The following is a 20,769-nucleotide window of genomic DNA, read 5'->3' as shown; positions in this document are numbered from 1 at the left end:
CTCCATTTCTGTGGTTCTGTTCCTATTCTACAGATTTGCTTAGTTTGCTTTTGTTTTTGTTTCAGGCGTGGCAGTTCATAACTGTGAGTTTGCTGTCATTTTTACTGTTCCTATTTTTTATCTTCTTTTTCTTAGATAAATCCCTTTAACATTTCATATAATAAGGGCTTGCTGATGATGAACTTCGTTAACTTGACCTTATCTGAGAAGCACTTTATCTGCCCTTCCATTCTAAATGATAGCTTTGCTGGATAGAGTAATCTTAGAGGTAGGTCCTTCCCCTTCATGACTTTGAGTAATTCTTGAAAGACCCTTCTTGCCTGTAAGGTCTCTTTGGAGAAATCAGCTGACAGGCTTATGAGCACTCCTTTGTAGGTAGCTGTGTCCTTCTTTCTTGCTGCTTCTAAGATTCTCTCCTTCTGTTTCATCTTGGCTAATGTAATTATGATGTGCCTTGGTGTGTTCCTCCTTGGGTCCAGCTTCTTTGGGACTCTCTAAGTTTACTGGACTTCCTGGAAGACTATTACCACTGCCAGATTAGGGAAGATCTCCTTCATTATTTGTTCAAATGAGTCTTCAATTTTTTGTTCTTCTTCTTCTCCTTCTGGTTCCCCTATAATTCGGAGGTTGGAATGTTTAAAGATGTCCTGGAGGTTTATAAGCCTCTCCTCATTTTTTTCAATTCTTGTTTCTGCATTCTGTTCTGGTTGAATGCTTATTTCTTCCTTCTGGTCCACACCATTGATCTGAGTCCCTGTTTCCTTCCCATCACTATTGGTTCCCTGAATGTTTTCCTTTCTTTAACTCTCCCTTTTTTAAAAATTTTTATTGTTATTCAATTACAGTTGTATGCCATTTCTCCTCATACCTCCACCCCATCCCAGCTGAAACCCTCTTTATCCCCCACCTCTGACTTCCCCCTTGATTTGGTCCATGTGTCCTTTATAATAGTTCATGAAATCTGCTCTCCTCACTGTCCCCCCTCCACTTCACCCTGGCTATTGTTAGATTGTTCTTAACTTCAATGTCTCTGGTTATATTTTGTTTGCTTTTTTCTCTTGTTGATTATGTTCCAGTTAAAGGTGAGATTATATGGTATTTGTCTGTCACTACATTACTTATTTCACTTAGCATAATACGCTCCAGTTCCATCCATGCCATTGCAAAGGGTATAAGCTCCTTCTTTCTCTCTGCTGCGTAGAATTCCATTGTGTAAATGTACCATAGTTTTGGGATCCACTCGTTTGCTGACGGGCATTTAGGTTGCTTCCAGCCCTTGGCTACTGTAAATTGTGCTGCTGTGAATATTAGGATGCATAGGTTCTTTTGCATTGGTGTTTCAGGATTCTGAGGGTATAATCCCAGCGGCGGCATTGCTGGGTCAAAGGGCACTTCCATTTTTACTTTTCTGAGGAAATTCCATACTGTTTGACACAGTGGCCTCACCAGTCTGCATTCCCACCAACAGGCACTAGGGTTCCCTCTTCTCCACATCCTCTCCAACATTTGTTTGTGGATCTGTTTATGTTGGCCACTCTGACTGGTGTGAGATGGTACCTCACTGTGGTTTTAATTTGAATCTCTCTGATGGCTAGTGATGCTGAGCATCTTTTCATATGTCTCTGGGCCCTCTGTATGTCTTCCTTGGAGAAGTGTCTGTTCAGGTCTTTTGCCCATTTTTTAATTGGGTTGTTTGTCTTCCTGGAGTGGAGTTGTGTGAGTTCTTTATATATTTTGGAGATCAGACCTTTTTCTGAGGTATCATTGGCAAATATGTTTTCCCATTCTGTCTGTTCTCTTTTCATTTTAATGCTGTCTTCTTTAGACATGCAGAAGCTTTTTAATTTGATGAGGCCCCATTTGTTTATTCTTTCCTTTATGTCTCTTGCTTTAGGGGACATGTATAAGAGGATGTTAGTGCATGGAATGTCTGAGATTTTCCTGCCAAAGTTTTCCTATAGGATTTTTATGGTGTTATGACTTATATTGAAGTCTTTTATCTATCTAGAATTTATTTTTGTGTATGGCATAAGTAGGTGATCGAGTTTCATTTTTTTGCATGTAGCTGTGCAGGTCTCCCAACACCATTTGTTGAAGAGGCAATTTTGCTCCATTTTAGGCTCCTGCCTCATTTGTCAAATATTAATTGAACATAAAGACTTGAGTTTATTTCTGGGTTCTCTGCTCTGTTCCATTGGTCTATGTGCTTGATTTGATGTCAGCACCAGGCTGTTTTGATTACTGCGGCCTTGTAATACAGTTTGATATCAGGTATTGTGATCCCTCCTGCTTTGTTCTTCTTTCTCAAAATCGCTGCAGCTATTCGAGGTGATTTATGGTCCTATATGAATTTCTGAAATGTTTGTTCTATATCTGTGAACTACGTCATGGGTACTCTAATAGGGATTGCATTGAATCTATAAATCACTCTAGGTAGTATGGCCATTTTGATGATGTTAATTCTTTCAATCCATGAGCATGGTACATGCTTCTACTTGTTTCTGTCTTCCTTAATTTCTTTCTTAAATGTTGTGTACTTTTCTGAATACATGTCTTTTACCTCCTTGGTTAGTTTTACTCGTAGGTTCTTTATATTTCTTGTCCAATATCAAATAGGATTTTTTTTCCTGATTTCTGTTTCTGCAGTTTCATTGTTGGTATACAGGAATGCCTTTGATTTCTGAGTGTTGACTTTGTATCCAGCTGTTTTGCCAAATTCATTTATTAGGTTGAGTAGTTTTTTGGTAGGGTCTATAGGATTTTCCATTTACACTATCATGTCATCTGCAAACAGTGACAGTTTCATTTCCTCCCTTCCAATTTGGATGCATTTTATTGCTTTTTCTTGTCTGATTGCTGTGGCTAGCACTTCCAATACTATGTTGAATAGAAGTGGTGACACAGGGCACCCTTGTCTTGTTCCTGATCTTAGTGGGAAAGCTCTAAGTTTTTGTCCATTGATTATGATGTTGGCTGTAGGTCTCTCATGTATGGCCTATATTATTTTGAGGAAGGCTCCCAGTATTCCCACTTTGCTGAGTGTTTTTATCAGAAACGGGTGCTGTACCTTATCAAATGCTTTTTCCGCATCTACTGATATGATCATGTGATTTTTGTCTTTGCTGCTGTTGATGTGATTTATTATGTTTTTTGATTGGCGAGTATTGTACCATCCTTGCATCCCTGGGATGAATCCCACTTGGTCATGGTGTATGGTCTTTTTAATGTGTTGTTGGATGTGTTTTGCCAATATTTTATTGAGAATTTTAGCATCTATGTTCATCAGCTATATTGGCCTTAAGTTTTCTTTCTTTGTTGTGCCTTTATCCTGTTTTGGGATTAGGAAGATGCTGGCTTCATAGAAAGAGTTTGCGAGTCTTCCATCAGTTTGGATTTTTTTGAAGAGACTGTGAAGTATAGGGGTTAGCTCTTCCTTAAATGCTTTGTAGAATTCTCCTGGGAAACCATCTGCTCCAGGGCTTTTGTGTCTTGGGAGTTTTTTGATGATTGCTTCAATTTCGTCTGCTGTTATTGGTCTATTCAGGTTTTCTGCTTCTTCTTCATTCAGTTTTGGAAGATTATATTTTTCTACAAATGTGTCCATTTCACCTAGGTTTTCAAATTTCTTGGCATACAGTTCTTCATAGTAATTTCTTACAATACTTTGTATTTCTGTGGTATCAGTTGTAAACTCTCCTCTTTCATTTCTAATTGTATTTACTTGGATACTCTCTCTTTTTTTCTTGATGAGCCTACTTAAAGGCTTGTCAATTTTGTTTATCTTTTCAAAGAACCACCTCCGGGATTCATTGATCCTTACAATTGTGCTTTCAGTCTCTATGTCATTTAACGCTGCTCTGATCTTCGTTATTTCCTTCCTTCTGCTTGCTCTGGGCTGTGTTTGTTGTTGTTCTTCCAGTTCTTGTAGGCTTAGGGTTAGGTTGTTTGTTTGAAATGTTTCTATCTTTTTAAGGTAGGCCTGTATTGCTATGAGCTTCCCTCTCGGGATTGCCTTTGCTGTGTCCCATAGGTTTTGGGTTGTTGTGAGTTCATTTTCATTTGTTTCCCGAAAGTTTTCGATTTCTTCCCTAATCTCGTTCTTGACCCATTCACTGTTTAATAGCATGCCACTCAGTCTCCATGATTTTGAGTGTTTTGGGTTTTTTCTTTTGGGGTTGTTACTAGTTTTAGTCCCTTGTGGTCAGAGAAAATGCTTGATATGATGTCAATTTTCTTGAATTTGTTTAGGCTTGCTTTGTGTCGTATCATGTGGTCTATCATTGAACAACTTCCATGTACACTTGAAAAGAATGTGTATTTTTCTTCTTTGACATGCAAAGCTCTATATATATTACTTAAGTCCATTTACTGTAGGGTATTGTTAAGTGACACAATATCCTTCTTGATATTTTGTTTGGAAGATCTGTCCATTTTTGACAGTGGGGTGTTAAAGTCCCCTACTATAATTGTGTTGCTGTCAATATCTTTCTTGAAATCTTCCAAGATTTTCTTTATGTATTTGCATGCTCCTATGTTGGGTGCATATATATTTACAATGTTTATGTCTTCTTGGTGGTGTCTTACTTTGAGTATTGTGAAGTGACCTTCTGGTTCGCTCTTTAAGGCCCTACTTTGAAAGTCTATTTTGTCTGATATGAGTATTCCTACCCCTGCTTTTTTTTTCCTGTCCATTTGCTAGGAAAATGTGTTTCCAGCCCTTCATTTTCAGTATGTGTAGGTCTTTTTTCCTGAGTTGGGTCTCTTGTAGGCAGCATATGTGTGGGTCATGTTTTCTTATCCATTCAGCTATTCTATGTCTTCTGATTGGAGCATTTAATCCATTTACATTTGAGGTTATTATCGATAGGTAGTTATTCATTGCCATTTTCTCCTACCTGTGGTCCTCTCTCTTTCTCTTTTCCTTCCTTTCCTTACACCAGTCCCTTTAGCGTCTCTTGAAGAGCTGGTTTGCAGGATGTGTATTCTTTTAGACTTCTTTTGTCTGGGAAACTCTTTATTTGGCCTTCTATCTTGATTGAGAGCCTTACTGGGTAAAGTAGTCTTAGTTTCAGGCCTCTGGTTCTCTTTACTTGGAGTATTTTTTGCCATTCTCTTCTGGCTTGGAGCGTTTCCATTGAGAAGTCAGTTGCTAACCTTGTTGGGGCTCCCTTGTATGTTACTTCCTGTTTCTCCTTTGGGGCCTTTAAGATCCTCTCTTTGTCTTAGAATGTTGTCATTTTAATTATGATGTGTCTTGCAGTGGGCCTCTTTGGGTTCCTCTTGCTTGGGACTCTCTGTGATTCCTGGATTTGGGTGACTTTTTCTCTCCTCAGATTATGGGAATTTTCCATCATTACTTTTTCAAACAGGTTTTCTATCCCTTGCTCTTCTTCTTCTCCTTCTGGTATGCCTATTATACGGATATTGTTATGTTTCATGTTGTCCTGCATTTCCTTTAATCCGTCGTCATGCTTTCTGAGCCTCTTTTCCTTTTCTTGCTCTTTCTGGGTGTCTTTTTCTACTTTGTCCTCCAGCTCGCTGATCTGATCCTCTGCTTCATTAAGTCTGCTTTTAATTCCTTCTACTGTGTTCTTCAATTCAGAAATTGTTTTCTTCATTTCCTCTTGGCCCTTGTTGATAGTTTCTCTTTCCTTTTTCATGTTAATATAGTTTGCAGTGAGTTCATGGTAGTTTCCCTGTAGTTTCTGGTAGTTCTCTGTGAGCTCAGAGAGATCAGTGAGCTTCCTGATAACCATTGCTTTGAACTCAGTATCTGATAATTGACTTGCCTCTTTTTCAGTTAGCATTCTTTCTGAGGCTTCCTGCTTTCCTTTCATTTGGGGATTGTTTCTTTGTCTTCCCATTGTTTGTGAGACTCTTCTTGCTAGCCTCTGCTTCTTTAATTGATCTATTCTGACATCCTGGGTTTATCGTATGAAGTTCTATGGTAAAATGCCAATGGGATTCAGTGGTGGTGTCTCCTTAATATCCTGTGCTCACTTTTCTTGAGCTGGCGTTCTTGGGTGTAACACAGTCTAACTCTGGTCTTTTCAGCTCTCCAGGTTTTATTGTCTCACCTGTGGGAAAAAGAGAAAGGGGGGGTAGAAGGGAAGGAGGCAAAAAGGGAATAGAAAAGTAAAGGAAGGAAGGAAGAAGGAATAAAGAAAAATCAGAGACAAGATAAGAAGGAATTTTAACAAAAATTAAAACAAAAGAATATATAAAAGAAGGTAGGAAGGAATAAAAAAGGTAAAGGATGGAAGGAAGAAGGAATAAAAAAAGAAAGAAGGACAGAAAGGAAGAAGGAATTCAGGGGGAAAGGAAGAAAGAAAAAAAAAGTCTTCTGCTAACTTCAAATTGGTCAGGTTAGTTATGCTGGTCTTTCTGTCTGTGGAACAGGAGGGGGTGGTTGGAAGGATTGGTTTCACTTTTCTCCCTTCCTGAGCCACACTCTTAGCTGTTCTTCAGCCTCCAGTCCAGTTCCTCAGGGTCCTTCTGCTCCCCACGAGGCCTTTAGTTCACCAGCTGTGCTGTCCTTGAGTTGCGCCAATTAGCGGCAACTCACACTCCACCTTCTTGCTCTTTGCTAGGGGCTCTGGGTGCTGCTATGGGGTAGTTCAGCCCCCTACTGGGTCAAGTCTTTCTGGGGAATACAGTCTCCCCTAGCCCTGCAGCTCCCCGCAGCTGGGTGTTCTGCCTTAGTCCTAGAGAGCCAGTAGTCCCGGCAGGGCTCTCTGAGCCTGGGCTGTATAGGAATTGTTCAGAACTGGTGCTTTTGGGTGCGGTCCCTGGCAGGCACCCAGGTGTTTGATCAGCCAATCTCCTGCTCTGAGCCTGGGTCACGTGTGTCCTGCTGGTCTGCTGTTGTGGCCCTGAGTCGCAGGGGGCAGGCCGGTCCAGCCGCTTTGGGACTAAGTCGTGGGGCAGGTAGCCACTGCTCCAGGTGCTCACCCACCGAAGGTTTCAGGTGTGGGCGCCCCGCCGGGGTCTCAGGTGTGGGCGGCCAGCTGGGGTTTCAGTTGTGGGCCCCCAGTCCGCTAATCTGGGTGAGCGCAACTGGGCTTCAGGTGTGTGCTGGGGCTGGTGATCCCAAGTTCACCGTCCAGGGGCTGAGGGGGGAGTGGCGCCAGATGCCAGGCTGCTGCGGAGAGTTCTCTAACTAGCCACTGAGTGCCTCTATTTTCTTTTTCTTTTTGAGGAATTCTTCCTATTCAATCCCCCCTGGTCCAAACAAGCACCTGGCTGCTCACACAGCTCAGTCTGTCTCTCTCCCAAGAATCCTGCAGCAGACCCTGTGCCCGGGCCGGGCCTTCAGCCGCCTGGTCCCTGCGCACGTCCCGGGGACCTTATTGTCCTTAAGCACTCTTCTTACTGTCAGATCTTTCAATGTCCTCTATCTTTGGTCTCTGATCTTCATATATGCTCAATACCATTGGCTGTTCGCTCTGCTCCTCAGATAAGCTAGGTGTTTCACTGGTGTTGAGGGGAAGTGGACTCAGCTCCCACCTATCTCGCCGCCATCTTCCAGTCTACCTCTCTTTTTTTCTCTTGATAAGCCTACTTAAAGTTTTATTGATTTTGTTTATCTCTTTTCAAAGAACCAGCTCCTGGATCCATTGATCCTTAGAATTGTGCTTTTAGTCTTTATGTCGTTTAGTTCTGCTCTGATCTTGGTTATTCCCTTACTTCTACTTGCTCTGTGCTGTCTTTGTTGTTGTTCCTCAAGTTTTTGTAAGTGTAGGGTTAGGTCGTTTGTTTCTAATGTTTCTACCTTTTTAAGGTAGGCCTGTATTGCTATGAACTCCCCTATCAGAACTGCCTGTGCTGTGTCCCATAGGTTTTGGGTTGTTGTAAGTTCATTTTCATTTGTTTCCAGAAAGTTTTCGATTTCTTCCCTAATCTCGTTCTTGACCCATTCATTGATTAATAGCATGCTACTCAATCTCCATAATTTTGAGTGTTTTGGGGTTTTTTCCTTTGGGGTTGGTTTCTAGTTTCAATTGCTTGTGGTCAGAGAAAATGCTTGATATGATTTCAATTTTCTTGAATTTGTTCAGGCTTGCTTTGTGTCTTATCACATGGTCTATCATGGAAAAAGTTCCATGGACACTTGAAAAGAATGTGTATTTTGCTTCTTTATGATGAAAAGCTCCATATATATCAGTTACGTCCATTTCCTCTAGGGTATTGTTAAGTGACACAATATCCTTCTCGATATTTTGTTTGAAGATCTGTTCATTGTTGACAGTGGGGTGTTAAAGTCCCCTACTATAATTGTGTTGCTGTCAATATCTTTCTTGAAGCCCTTAAGATGTTCTTATGTATTTCGGTGCTCCTATATCGGGTGCATATATATTTACAATGTTTATGTCTTCTTTGTGGATTCTTCCTTTGAGTATTATGAAGTGACCTTCTGGGTCTCTCTTTATGGCCCTTCTTTGGAAGTCTATTTTGTCTGATATGAGTATTGCTACCCCTGCTTTTTTTTCCTGTCCGTTTGCTAGGAAAATTTGTTTCCAGCCCTTCACTTTCAGTCTGTGTAGGTCTTTTGTCCTGAGTTGGGTCTCTTGTAGGCAGCATATGTGTGGGTCATGTTTTCTTATCCATTCAGCTATTCTATGTCTTTTGATTGGAGCATTTAATCCATTTACATTTGAGGTTATTATCGATTGGTAGTTATTCATCGCCATTTTCTCCTACCTGTGTTCCTCTCTCTTTCTCTTTTCCTTCCTTTCCTTAAAGCAGTCCCTTTAGCATCTCTTGCAGAGCTGGCTTGGTGGAATTGTATTCTTTTAGACTTCTTTTGTCTGGGAAACTCTATTTGGCCTTCTATCTTGATTGAGAGCCTTACTGGGTAAAGTAGTCTTAGTTTCAGGCCTCTGGTTCTCTTTACTTGGAGTATTTTTTGCCATTCTCTTCTGGCTTGAAGCATTTCCATTGAGAAGTCAGTTGCTAACCTTGTTGGGGCTCCCTTGTATGTTACTTCCTGTTTCTCCCTTGGGGTCTTTAAGATCCTCTCTTTGTCTTGGAATGTTGCCATTTTAATTATGAAGTGTCTTGCAGTGGGCCTCTTTGGGTTCCTCTTGCTTGGGACTCTCTGTGATTCCTGGATTTGGGTGACTTTTTCTCTCCTCAGATTATGGGAATTTTCCATCATTACTTTTTCAAACAGGTTTTCTATCCCTTGCTCTTCTTCTTCTCCTTCTGGTATGCCTATTATACGGATATTGTTATGTTTCATGTTGTCCTGCATTTCCCTTAATCCCTCTTCATTCTTTCTGAGCCTCTTTTCCTTTTCTTGCTCTTTCTGTGTGTTTTTTTCTACTTTGTCCTCCAGCTCGCTGATCTGATCCTCTGCTTCATTAAGTCTGCTTTTCATTCCTTCTACTGTGTTCTTCAATTCAGAAATTGTTTTCTTCATTTCCTCTTGGCCCTTGTTGATAGTTTCTCTTTCCTTTTTCATGTTGATATACTTTCCAGTGAGTTCATTGTAGTTTCCCTGTAGTTTCTGGTAGTTCTCTGTGAGCTCAAAGAGCTCAGTGAGCTTCCTGATAACCATTGCTTTGAACTCAGTATCTGATAATTGACTTGCCTCTTTTTCAGTTAGCATTCTTTCTGAGGCTTCCTGCTTTCCTTTCATTTGGGGATTGTTTCTTTTTCTTCCCATTGTTTGTGAGACTCTTCTTGTTAGCCTTTGCTTCTTATATTGATGTGTTCAGACTCCCTGAGTTTATGGTATGAACTTCTATGGTAGAATGCCAATGGGATTCAGTGGTGGTGTCTCCTTAATCTCCTGTGCTCACTGGACTTGATCTGATGTTTATGGGTCTAACAGGGTCTAGCTCTGGTCTTTTTAGAGCTCCAGGTTTTATTCTCACCTGTGGGAAAAAGAGGAAATAATTAAAAATAAAAAAGGAGAAGGGAAGGAAGGAAAAAGGGAATAGAAAAGGAATGGAAGGAAGGAGGAAAGGAAGGAAAGAAGAAGGAATTAAGAAAGACTGGAGGAAAGATAAGAAGAAGGAGTTTTAATAAAAATTAAAATAAAAAATTAATAAAAGAAGGCAGGAGGAAGGAATAAAAAACTAAAGGATGGAAGGAAGAAGGAATAAAAAAAGAATGAAGGACAGAAAGGAAGAAGGAATTTAGGGGGAAACGAAAAAAAAAAAAGAGAAAAGAAAAAAAAAAGTCCTCCGGTGGCTTTAAATTGGTCAGGTTAATTCTCCTGGTCTTCCTGTCTGTGAAACGGGAGAACGGCAGGGGGTGGTTGGGGGGATTGGTTTCACTTTTCTCCCATCCTGAGCCACGTTCTTTGCTGTTGTTCAGCCTCCAGTGCAGGTCCTCCGGGTCCTTCTGCTCCCCTCTATGCCTATATTTCACTAGTTGTGCTGTCCCTGAGGTGCACCAATTAGCGGCAACTCACACTCCACCTTCTTGTTCTCTGCTGTCTTAGATGCTAGGGGCTCTCAGTGCTCCTTCAGGGTAGTTCAGCCCCCTACTGGGTCAAGTCTTTCCAGGGACTGCAGTCTCCAGTAGCCCTGCAGCTCTCCTCTGCTGGGAGTTCAGCCTTCATCCTAGAGAGCAAGTAGGCCCTGCAGGGCTTGTTTGCAGGAGCTAGGTGGGAGTTGTTCAGTCCCACGAACTTCAAGTGTGGTTGCCCGAGGACAACCAGGCTGTTGATTGGGTTGTGTGGCCAATCCCCAGCTTTGGACCTGTGTGCCCGGGCAGCCAAGCTACTGATCCATGTGCGCACCTACGTGAGGTTTCAGATGTAGACACCCGGGCCGCTGATGAGGTGGGCGCCCACCCAAGCACTTTGGGCCTGTGCGCCCAGGCAGCCGAGCCGCTGATCTGGATGCACACTTAACCCCAGCTTTGGGCCTGTGCACCCAGGGCAGCCGTGTCACTGATCAGGTTGTGTGCCCACCCGGAGTTTCTGTTGTGGGCGCCCAGTCCACCGATCTGGGTGCGCACCAACTGGGCTTCAGGTGTGTGCTGGGGCTGCTTATCCCACGTTCACAGTCCAGGGCTGAGGGGGTAGGGGCACAAGAGGCCATGGCTGCTGCGGAGAGTTCTCTAACTAGCCGCTGAGTGCCCCTATTTTCTCTTTTTCTTTTCAAGAAATATTTCCTATTCAAGCCCCCCTGGCCTCTCACACAGCCCAGCCTGGCTCTCTCTCAAGCATCCTGCAGCAGACCCTGCACCCCGGCTGGGGCCTTCAGCCGCCCTGGTCCCCGTGCTGGTCCCAGGGACCTTATTGTCTTTAAGCACTCTTCTTACTGTCTGATCTTTCAATGTCCTCTATCTTTGGTCTCTGATCTTCGTGTATGCTGGAATACTGTTGGCTGTTCACTCTGCTCCTCAGATCAGCTGGGCGTTTCACTGGTGCCGAGGGGAAGTGGACTCTGATCCCTCCTATCTCGCCGCCATCTTCTGTCCCCTCCTTTGTTTCTCTTAGCATAGCCTTCATTTTATCATCTAATTTGTGACCAAATTCAACCAATTCTGTGAGCTTCCTGATTATCAGTGTTTTGAACTGTGCATCTGATAGATTAGCTATCTCTTCATTGCTTAGTTGTATTTTTTCTGGAGCTTCGATCTGTTCTTTCATTTGGGCTATTTTTTTTTCATCTTGGCATGCCTCTTACATAAAGGGGCGGAGCCTTAGGTGTCCACCAGGGCGGCGTAATGCTAGTAGCTGCACTGTGATGCTGTATGTGGGGGAGGGGTCCGATAGGGAGCAATGGCGCTTGCTCCACTCTCTGCCGGATTTCAGTCACTCCCTCAGCTACCCACAATCAAATTGGGCCCTCTGGTGCTGATTCCCGAGTGGGTGGGCTTGTGCACGCTCTAGGCCCCTGTGGGTCTCTCCAACAAACTCTCCTGTGAGGCTGGGAGTTTCTCCAGCTGCTGCCTCAACCCCCATGGGTGTTTTCAATCAGAGGTTTGAGGCTTTATTTCCCCTCGCTGGAGCCCTGAGTTCAAGGACTGCTTCGCTCCCCCACAGTTCCTCCTGGTTTATCTATGCGCGAATGTGGGGCCGCAGGGTCCGCCAGCCACCACCTTGTGGGGTCTGCCAGCTGCAGCCTGGCCTGCCGCGTTCCACAGTCCACCACCTCACTAGGTCTGCCAGCCGACTCCTTCCCTCAGTCCTCCCTACCTCAGCTGCCCGTCTCCACCCCTTCTACCGGTCTCAATGAATGTTTCTTCTTTATCTCCTTGGTCGTTGGACTTCTATACAGTTCAATTTTCTATCATTTCTGGTTGTTTTTGTTTTTAAATTGTTGTTGTCCTTCTTTTGGTTGTGCGAGGAGGCACAGTGTGTCTACCTATGCCTCCATCTTGGCCAGAAGTGTGTTCTTCTTTCTCAAAATTGCTGCAGCTGTTCGGGACTGTTAATGTTTCCATATAAATTGTTGAAATGTTTGTTCTATATCTGTGAAATATGTCATTGATATTTTAATTGGGCTTGTGTTGAATCTGTAAATTGCTTTGTGTAGGACGGCCATTTTGATGATGTTAACTCTTCCAAACTATGAACACAGTATATGCTTCCATTTGTTTGTGTCTTCCTTAATTTCTTTCCTTAGTGTCTTATAGTTTTCTGATTACAGGTCTTTTACCTCCTTGGTAAGGTTTATTCCTAGATACTTTGTGTTTCTTGTTGCTATAGCAAATGGGATTTTTTTCCTGATTTATGTTTCTGATATTTCATTTTTAGTGTACAAAAATGCCTTCAATATCTGAATATTTGTTTTGTATCCTGATGTTTTGCCAAATTCACTTATTAGGTTTAGTAGTTTTCTCATGTAGCCTATACAATTTTCTATATACACTATAATGTCATCTACAAGCAATGACAGTTTTACTTTCTCCTTTCCAACTTGGAAGCCTTTTATTTCTTTTTCTTGATTCCTATGGCTAATAATTCTTATACTAATTTGACGAGAAGTAGTGGAAGCAGAGACACTTGTCCTGTTCCTGATCTTAGTGGGAGAGCTTTTAAGATTTTGCCCATTAACTATGAATGTTGGCTGTAGGTTTTTCGTATATGGCCTTTATTATGTTGAAGTATGCTCTCTCTATTCCCACTTTCCTTAGTATTTTTATCATAAATAGGGGCTCTATATTATCAAATGCTTTTTCCACATCTATCGATATGGTTACGTGATATTTGTCTTTCCTTTTGCTTATATGATATCTTATACTTATTGATTTGGAATATTGTATCATCCTTGCAACCCTGGAATGAATCCCACCAGATCATGGTGTATGATCTTTTTAATGCGTTGCTGGATGCGGTTTATCAATACTTTGTTGAGGATTTTAGCGTCTGTATTCATCAGTGAAATTGGCCTATAGTTTTCTTCGTTGATCCTTATCTGGATTTGGGATTAAGATGATGCTGGCTTCATTAAAAGAGTTTGGGAGATTTCTCACTTCTTGGATCTTTTGGAATAGTCTGTGAATGATAGGGTTTATCTGTTCCTTAAATATTTTGTAAAATTTTCCTGTGAACCCATTTGATCCAGAACTTCTGTTTACCAAGAGTTTTTAAATTATCGCTTCAATTTCAATCACTGTTAAAGGTCCGTTCATACTTTCTCCTTCTTCTTGATTCAGATTTGGTTGATTATATTTTTCTAGAAATTTCTCCATTTCACCCAGGTTTCCAAATTTCTTGTCACATAGTTGTCCATAGTAATTTTGTATAATCCTTTGTATTTCTGTGGTATCACTTGTAAATTCTCCTCTTTCATTTCTGATGCTATTTATTTGGATCTTCTCCTTTTTTTCTTGTTGAATCTGCTTAAATGCTTTTGATTTTGTTAATCTTTTCAAAGAACCAGCTCCTGACTTTATTGATCCTTTATTTATTTTTAGTCTCTATATCATTTAATTCTGCTGTGATCTTCATTAATTCCTTCCTTCTCCTTGCTCTGGGCTTTGTTTGTTGTTGTTTCTCCAGTTTATGTAGCTGTAGGTTACATAGCTTATTTGAAATTTTTCTCTCTTTTAGGTAGGCCTGTATTGCTATGAACTTCCCTCTCAGCTTTACATTTGCTGTGTCCCATAGTTTTTGGACTGTTGTGTTCATTTTCATATGTTTCCAGAAACTTTCTGATTTCCCCTTGATCTCATTATTTACCCATTCATTTTTCAATACCATGCTATTCAGTTTCCATGAATTTGAATGTTTTTGAGTTTTTTCCTTGAGGCTGGTTTCTAGTTTCAAGCCCTTGTGTCTGAGAAAATGCTTGATATGATTTCAATTTTCTTGAATTTGTAGAGACTCATTTTATGTCCTATCATGTGGTCTATCTTTGAAAATGTCCCTGTGCATTTGAAAAGAATGTGTATTTTATTTCTTTGGGATAAAAGAACTATATATAACAGTTAAGTCCATTTGATCTAAGGTGTTGTTCAGATCCAAAATATCCTTGTTGATATTTTGTTTGGAAGTTCTGTCCGTTGTTGGCAGTGAGGTGTTAAAATCCCCTAGTATAATTGTGTTGCTGTCTACATCTTTCTTGAAGCCCTCCAAGATTTTCTTTATTTATTTTGGTGCTCCTATGTTGGGTACATATATATTTACAATGTCTATGTCTTCTTGATGGATTCTTCCATTGAGTATTATGATATATCCATCTGTGTGTCCTGTTATTGCCTTTGTTTTGAAGTCGATTTTGTCTAAAATTAGTATTGCTACTCTGGCTTTTTTACCCTGTCTGTTTGCTTGGAATATTTTCTTCCAATCCTTCACTTGCAGTCTGTGTAGGTGTTTTGTTCTGAGGTGAGTCTCATGTATGCAGTGTATGAGTGGGTCATGTTTTCTTATCCATTCAGCTACCTTATGTCTATTCACTGGAGCATTTAATCCATTTACATTTAAGGTTATTGTTGATAGGTATTTATTCTTTGCAATTTTACACCCTTTGTACACCTGTGTTCCTCTCTCTTTCACTCTTTATCTTCATTTTCTTAAAGCACTCCCTTTAGCATCTCTTGCAATGCTGGAGTGGTGGAGGTGTATTCTTTAGACTTTCTGGGGAAAACTCCTCTTTTTGCCTTCCATTTTAATTGAGAGGTAGAATAGTCTTGATTGCAGGCCTTTGCTTTATATTACGTGGAATATTTCTTGCAAATCCCTTCTGGCTTGTAGCGTTTCCATTGAGAAGTCAGCAGCTAGCCTTATTGGTGCTCCCTTATATGTTACTTTTTGTTTCTTCCTTGCTGCCTTTAAGGTTCTCTGTCTTTGAAAATTTGCCATTTTTATCATGATGTGTCTTGGAGTGGGCCTCTTTGAGTTCTTCTTGACTGAGACCCTCCGTGCTTTCTGGGCTTGTGTGACTTTTTCTCTCATCAAATTAGGAAATTTTTCCATCATTACTTTTTCAAACAGGTTTCTATGCCTTGCTCCTCTTCTCCTTCTGGTATCCTTATTATATGGATATTATTATGTTTCATGCTGACCTGCATTTCCCTTAGCCCCTCTTTGTTCTTTTGGAGTCTTTTTTTCCTTTTCTTGGTCTTTTTGGGAGTATTTTTCTACCTTGTCTTCCATCTCACTTACTCGAACTCTGCTTCATCTAGCCTGCTTTTGATTCCTTCTACTGTGTTTTTCAATTCAATAATTATATTCTTAATTTCCTGATGGCTCTAGTTAGTAGTTTCTATGCCCTTTTACATGTTGATATAGTTTTCAGTAAGTTCCTCATAGTTTCCCTGCAGTTTTTGGTTATTCTCACTGAGCTTGTTGAGCTTCCTTATTACCATTGTTTTGAACTCAATATCTGATAGTTTACTTGCTTCTATTTCATTTAGCACTCTTCTGGGATTCTCCCTTTCCTTTTGATTGGGGATTGTTTCTTTGTTTTCCCATTATTTGTTATATTCTTCTTGTTTGCTTCTTCTTTTTAAATTGACCTGTTTTGACTCCCTGACTTTGAGGTTTGAACTTATATGGTAAGCAACCTGTGATATTCAGTGGTGCAATCTCCTTGATCTCCTGAACTTAACTTTTTTGGGGTACCCTTTATGGCATTTATGTTGGCTCTCTGGATTTAATTGGGTTTTGATTGCTGTTGGTTTGTGCTTTGGTTGATCCTGCCCTCCAGCTGTTTGACTGAGTGTCACTCTGCCCACCACATCTTCTGTACTGTTGTGCAGGTGCTGTCAGAATAAAACCACAAAGCCCAGGAAACAAACCCACGGCCACAAAAATAACTACTGTCTACAACCCCAATATCAACATCAAATGAACCAGTATTAATTAGGATGTAAAGAGTTAAGACTATTATAAAGAAGGATAGTGACTATATGGTGACCTACTGGAAAACAAAAAAGTGATTTTGAGAGGGTAGAGGGAGGAGCACTAATAAGAGTTGGGAGTTGGATCAATGGGAAGAAGAAAGTAAAAATTTACATCATAAATAAAAAAAGAAATGAAGAAGGCTGATTGGAGTATGAGAAGGGAAGGAATATATTATTAGGTTCAAACAAAAATCAAAATAAAGTAAGAGTGAGAAAGAAAAGGAAAGGAAAAAAATAAGTAAATAATAAAAATATAGGAGCCGAAGTGGAGAGAAAGAGCCACCGCAGACTTATCAACAACAAATGAGCTAAAATTAATATAGATGGTATGGGAATAAGAGGGGAAAAAGAAAGAAAGAAAAGCTTAAGAGATGTCTAGAGGAATGGGAAATGATTTTGAAATGATAGAGGGAGAAGGAATACTAAGAGTAAAATATTAAAGGTAATAGAAAAATGATTTTTTTATACTTGCTAATATTGTTAAATATTCATAGACAATGTTGACTTTGTCAAAAGGTTATTTCTATGAAACATTAAAAATGCTAATCTACTGATTATCTGCATAGTCTATTATTTGCATGTTCTGGAGGCAAAGTATATTTCCTCCATAGTATGTGCTAATGTCAATGTCATTGAAATTAATCTCTTTTCATTCACTTAACATTATTAATAATTAAGGTTAGATCAATATGTAGCCTATATGTAACTTCTGCTTAAAAGATACATAGTTCTTGAAGTAGACAGGTCATAGTAACTTTACAGTGAAGAAGCCTGGCAGACATCACCTTAACTAAGTAATATGGCATTTTAACATCATATGATCCCAATGTAGTGTGATGACAAGAGTACATCATCTCTGTGGTATCCTTCCCCAAATTGTAAAGCTTAAATCTATTTATGAGAAAACATCAGACAAAACCAAACTGAGGGATGTTCTACAAAATATTTGACCAGTGCTCTTTAAAAGTATCAAGTAATAATCAACAAGAAAAGACCTACAAACATCAAAAATCAGAAGAGACTAAGGAAACATGATGATGTGGTGTTCTGGGTATGCAGTAAAAGATCATCAGTAGAAGAAAAAATTTGAATAATGGTTATATTTTGTTAATAGCATCATACCAACATTTATTCCCTAAACAATAAATTTATTGGGGTTATGTTTAGAGGAAGCTGAGTGGGGTGTGTACAAAAACACTCTGTGTTATCTTTCAAAATCTTATTTAAGAGATCAAATTTTTTAAAATAAAAAAATACTTAAAAGTGAACTTGTAACTCTGAGAGCTTATTTATAATTTTTTAAAATTCTAAATAACTATCTAGAGTGATGTAAGAAGTCTGGTGCTACAGGGAGGCAAAGCACAGAACCCATTCTCCTGCTTTTGCAGCCAAGGTAACAGAGTGGCAACTGCTGAAGCAGCCAAAATTTAAGGAACAATCAGAGCAGTCTTTGTGGACCATAGAAGTTGAAGAAGGAAAAGCAAACAGAAAATAACAAGAGAGGCAAGATGGCAGAGGAGTGAAGGGAAGCCACATTAACCTCCTCTCAGGACCAATCTACAATTACAAATAAATTGTGGAGAAATCACCCAGGACAAACAACTGAACAATAGTGAGAGACAAGCCTTATAACCTCGGACAGACAAAAGAATCACCTTCAGCACTAACTGACTGTTAGGAGTGTGGTGGAGACTTGAGAGGGCTGGTGAGTGCCTATCAATAATACCCTTAACTGTAAGTGGATTTATGTTCCAAACAAAAGAAATATAGTAGCTGAATGGATATGAAAACACAACCTGCACATAAACTGCTTACAAGAGACCCATATCAGAACTAAAGACCTACAACTACTGAGAATGAAGGGTTGGAAGACAATATTCCAAGCAAATGGACAGGGAAAAAATGATGGGGTAGCAATACTTATATCAGACAAAATTAACTTCAAAACAAAGACCAGAAAAAGATACCAGAAAAACACTTCATAATACTCAAGGGAATAATCCATGAAGAAGACATAAACATTATACACACATATGCACACAACATATGAGCACCCAACTATATAAAGAAAATCTTGGAGGACTTCAAGAAAGATATTGACAGCAAAAAAATTATACTGGGGATTTTAACACCCCATTGGCAAAAATGAGCAGATCTTCCAAACAAAATATCAACAAGGATAATGCAACATTGAAGAATGCTGTAGATTAAATGGACATGACTGATATATAGAGAGCTTTTCATCCCAAAGAAGCAAAATACACATTCTTTTCAAATGCACATGGAACATTTTCAAAGATAGACTACATGATAGGACACAAAACAAGCCTCAACAAATTCAAGAAAATTGAAATCATATCAAGCATGTTCTCTGACCACAAGGGACTGAAACTAGAAACCAACCTCAAGGAAAATACTCAAAAACACTCAAACTCATGTAGATTGAATAGCATGCTATTAAACAATGAATTAGTGGAGAATGAGATCAAGGAAGAAATCAAAAAGTTTCTGGAAACAAATGAAACTGAATTCACAACAGTCCAAAACTTATGGGTCACAGCGAAGGCAGTCCTGAGAGGCAAGTTCATAGCAATACAGACCTACTTAAAAAAAGATAGAAACATTTCAAATAAACGACCTAACCTACATCTACAAGAACTGGAGCATCAACAACAAAGGAAGCCTAGAGTAGGTAGAAGTGAGGAAATGACCAAGATTAGAGGAGAATTAAACAACATGGATATTAAAGGAACAATTCTAAGGATCAGTAAATCCAGGAGCTTGTTCTTTGATAAGATAAACAAAATAAACAACACTTTATGCAGACTCATCAAAAAAAAATGAGAGAGGACCCAAAAAACAAAACTAGAAATGAAAAAGGAGAAATTACAACTGATAAAATAGAAACACAAAGGATGTAAGAAATCACTATGAAGAGATATATGCCAAGAAATTTGAAAACCAAGGTGAAATGGACAAATTACTAGAAAAATATAATCTTCCCAAACTGAATCAAGAAGCAGAAAGCCTGAAGAGCTGATGAAGTCAAAGCAGTAATCAAAAATCTCCCCTCAAACAAAAGCCCTGGACTAGATGATTTCACAGGGGAATTTTACAAAACATTTAAGGAACACATAACCCCTATAATTCACAAACTATTCCAAAAAATCCAAGAAGAGGGAAATCTCCCAAACTCTTTTCACGAAGCCAGCATTATCCTAGTCTCAAATCCAGATAAGGACAAAACAAAGAGCAAACTACAGGCCAATTTTGCTGTTGAACATACATGCTAAAATCTTCAACAAAATGTTGGCATACTACATCCAGCAAAACATTAAAAAGATCATACACCATGACCAAGTGGGATTCATCCCAGGGATGCAAGGATGGTACAATATTCACAAATCAATAAATGTAAAACTTCACTGAAAAAAAGGAAAGACAAAAGTCATATGATCATATCAACAGATTAACAAAGCATTTGATAATAAAAGGCACATATTTATGATAAAAACACTCACCAAAGTGGGAATAGAGAGAGCATGCCTCAACATAATAAAGACTATATATGAAAGATCTACAGTCAACATCACACTCAATGGACAAAAACATAGAGCTTTCCCACTAAGATGAGGAACCAGACAAGAATGTCCGCTTTCACCACTCCTATTTGACATAGTATTGGAAGACCTAGACACAGCAATCAGACAAGGAAAAGAAATAAAAAGCATCCAAATTGGAAAAGGGGAAACAAAACTGTCATTGTTTGCAGAATACATAATAGTGTACATAAAAATTTCTATAGACTCCACCAAAAAACCTACTTGATCTAGTTAGTGATTTTGGTAAAACAGCAAGATAAAAAGTCAATATTGAGAAATCAAGGGCATTTTTACACCAACAAAGAAATATAAATAGAAATTAGTGGGGAAATCCCATTTGATATAGTTCAAGAAAAATAAAGTACCTAGGAATAAACCCAACCAAGGAGGTAAAAGACCTGTACTCTAAAAACTACTTAACACTGAAGAAATTAAGGAAGACCAAACAAATGGAAGCAAGTACCATGTTCTTGGATTAGAAAAATTAACATCAAAATGTCCATATTATCCAAATCAATTTATACATTCAACATAATCCCTATTAAAGTACCAGTTGCATATTTCACAGATGCAGAACAAACAATTCAAAAATCTATATGAAACCACAAATGATCCCAAATAGCTCCAGCAATTTTGATAAAGAAGAACAAAGTAGGAGGGATCACAATACCTGATATCACACTGTATCACAAGGCCACCATAATCAAAACAGCCTGGTACTGGCATAAGAACAGACACGTAAACCAATGGAACAGAACAGAGAGCCCAGAAATAAACCCGTCTCTATGGTCAATTAATAGTTGACAAAGGGGACAGAAGCATAAAATGGAGTAAAAATAGCCTCTTCAACAAATGG

Source organism: Desmodus rotundus, chromosome 6, assembly GCF_022682495.2.
Source record: "Desmodus rotundus isolate HL8 chromosome 6, HLdesRot8A.1, whole genome shotgun sequence".
NCBI classification, from domain to species: Eukaryota; Metazoa; Chordata; class Mammalia; order Chiroptera; family Phyllostomidae; genus Desmodus; species Desmodus rotundus.
This window is presented reverse-complemented; position numbering follows the sequence as displayed.